The sequence below is a fragment of the Notamacropus eugenii genome, chromosome 1 (assembly GCF_028372415.1).
Source record: "Notamacropus eugenii isolate mMacEug1 chromosome 1, mMacEug1.pri_v2, whole genome shotgun sequence".
Classification (NCBI taxonomy): domain Eukaryota; kingdom Metazoa; phylum Chordata; class Mammalia; order Diprotodontia; family Macropodidae; genus Notamacropus; species Notamacropus eugenii.
The window spans coordinates 11,399,024-11,402,549 of NC_092872.1; positions in this window are offsets into that span (position 1 = coordinate 11,399,024).

The window sequence follows — 3,526 nt, forward strand, 5'->3', positions numbered from 1 at the left end:
ATAGGGGCAATTAGAATGCTCGGTGTTTTGGGGTGGGGGGAGGGGACAAATGGGGAGAAAATTTGGAGCCCAAAATTTTGTGAAAATGAATGTTAAAAGTTAAATAAATAAATTTTAAAAAAATTTGCAATGACAACAACAAAAAATCCATGAAAACAGTTACAGCTCTTATGCTGCAACATTCATTACAATGGGAGACAAAGTAAAGGAATTCTATGGTGTACTAAAGAAGACTCTCCAAATTGAATCAATGCACACGCTGCTATTCAATAACTTCAGCACAAGAATGAAGAAAGTTGAGGGTGGTGAGAAACAAAATGGAAAGCACTTCAGAGAAGAGGAGAAGGAGAATAATAATAAGAAGAAGAAGAAGGGGAAGAGAAGAAGAACTAGGACAAGAAGGACAAGAAGAAAAAAGGAGGAGGAGAATGAGAAAAAGAAAAAGACTGAGAAGAAGACAGAGATGAAGAAGAAGAAGAAAGAGGAGGAGGAGGAGGAGGAAAAGAAGAAAAAGAGGAGGAGGAGGAGAAAAAAACAGGAGAAGGAGGAGGAGGAGAAGGAGAAGGAGAAGGAGAAGTGTAGCTTCTAGATATGATCAACAGCAAATATCACTCCCCCAAAAAAATAGAAATAAAACTGATCAAATTTTACTTTTTTAATTTTTACTTTACAAAAGTACTTCTGATACGAATATTATGTCAGAACTAGACATCTGTGTACAGTCAGACCCCTGGCTTATCAGAGAAAAGAAAGAATAAGAGAAAGATATGCTACAGTTAAAGCAATGGGATGCGTTGAAAGACCTGGACATACCTAGCATGGAAAACTATTTAAACAAGTAACAAATCATGAAAAATGGGAAATAGGCGACAAAAATGTCATCCCCACCAATTATAACAATTTTATGTAGAAATTTAACTAATGTCAATTAATTGCCACAAGAATATCAAGAGTCCAGGAGAAAAAGAACCTAAGTCATCAAACACTTTATTTCTCTTTTGAATTTCACTATATTTTGTTGACGTATTTTGCTTTCACATTACAAATATTTACAGATTACTCCTACTTCATGAAAGGTCAATCGTAACCAAGTAAAACTAATAATATAGTGACTTCATCCAAAAATACACCCAGCATTTCACATATCTTGTGTCCTCCATCCATCTCTCTATTTTTTTAATTAACAGAAACCTATTTTCTCTCCCTCCTATTCCTTCCCCATTGAAAAAGATAAAGAAATTCATTGTAATAAATATATTTGTCAAGCAAAACAAATTCCCTCATGACTGTATAAAAAAGCATATGTCTCATTCTGCTCCTTAATCTGTTACGTCTCTATAATGAAAGGCATGTTTCACCAGTGGTCCTCTGAAATCATGACGGTCATTGTGTTCATCCTGGCCCCTCATTTTTCAAAGTTGTTTGTTGCTACAGTGTTGCTATTGCACAAATTGTTCTCCTAGTTCTGCTTATTTTCATTCATCATTGGTTTATAAAAGTCCTCAAAATCATTCATTTTTATAATATTTATCTTAGTATAAATTTTCTTCTAATCCTGCTTATTTCAGGATTGTGTTGATACATACACATTTTCCATGTCTTTTGATAATCATATATTTCCTCATTTCTTACAGTATAATGCTTCTACATCCAAGTCATATATATAACTTATATAATCATTCCTCAATTGATGGTTATCCCATTCATTTCTAATTTTTTGTCACCACCAAAAGAACTGCTAAAAATATTTTTGTACATAAAATATATTTCCTGTTTCTTTGATCTCTTTGAAGAAAACAGTGGTGTAGCTGGGTCAAAGGGCACACATAAATTGTTTAATAATATTTTGTGTATAATTTCAAAATATTCATTAAAAGAGTTGTATCCATTCACAGCTCTGCCAACAGTACATTGGTGTGTCTATTTTCACATCGCCCCTCCAATATTTATCAGTTTCCTTTTTGGCCTCTTTGCCACTCTGCTGGATATGAGGTAGAATCTCAAAATTGCTTTATTTTGCATTTTTGCAATATTTTGCATATTTGAAGCATTTTTTTCATATGATCACAGATTGACTGATTTTCTTCTTGTGAGAATTACCTGTTTATATATTGAGATCATCTATCATTTAGGAAATGGATCTTTTTATTATTAATTTGAATCAGTTCCTTGTATACTTTAAAAATGAGACCTTTATCAGGGAAACTTAAGGAAAACATTTTCCCCAATTGTTTCTCTTTTAACGTCAGTTTTATTAGATTTGTTTAATGCAAAAACTTTTTAATGATCTATTTTGTCTTTTATGATCTCACTATTTCTTGTTTGGTCATGAACTGTTCTCCTGTGTTTCTTTAATTTGTTATGATGTGGCTAAATAAATAACTAAAACAATAACATCAAGAAACTTACAGGACATAGCATAAACCTATACAAATTATTCGCATTTCCATGTAATACTAATAAAATCTAGCAGAAAGAGATAGAAAAATAAATTCCTTTTAAAATTACTACAGAATACATAAAATGCTTGTGGAAGCTTATCTCCCAAAATATATACAAGAACTTTATAAATACAATTATAAATTACTATTTCCATAAACAAAAACAGACCTAAATAATTGGGAAAATATTAATTGCTCATGGGTAAGATGACTCAATGTAATAAAAACTGACTTTTTAGGCAAAGAAAGATGGCAGCCTACTAGATGCCAAACACTGTGCTAAGTACTAGAGACAAACATAAGAGGCAAAAGATAATTCATGCCTTTAAGGAGTTCACAATTTAATGAGGAAAACAAAAAAAAATACACAAATTATATGTACGGGATAAATAGGAAATAACTAAGAGAGGGAAGACACTAAAATTAAGAGAGACTGGAAAAGGCTTCCTGTAGAAGATGAAACTTTAATTGGGAGTTAATGGAAGCCAGTAGAGAAAGATGAGAAGGGAGAGTGTTCTAAGTATGGAGGAGAGCCAAGGAAAATGCCTAGAGCCAGGAGATAGAGTGTCTGTTACTGGAACAGCAAGGAGGCTAGTGTTACTGGATCAAAGAGTATGTAGTGGGGAGTAAGATGTGAGAAGATGGAAAAGGGAGCGTGCTAGGTTATGAAGTGATTTGAATACCAAGAAGAACATTTTGTATTTGATTCTGAAGACAACAGGGAGTCACTAGAGTTTATTGAATAGGGTGGGTGACATGGTCAGTATTGTGCTTTAGTAGAACCTCAGTGACTGAAGGGAAGGTGAATTGGAGTGGGCAGAGATTTGAGGCACGCAGACCCGCTAATAGACAGGTTATTGCAATAATCCAGGTGTGAGGTAATGAGCCTACACCAAAATGTGGCAGTGTCCCAGGAGAGAAGGACACTTATTTGAGAGATGTTGCAAAGGTGAAATCAAAAGATCTTGGCAAATGATTGGAATCCAACACCATTACAAATTCTTGTTTTTTTAATCTTAGAAGGATAATGAATGATTATGAACAGTAACATCTCGTAAAGCAGATAGAAACAATGAAGGGTAAAG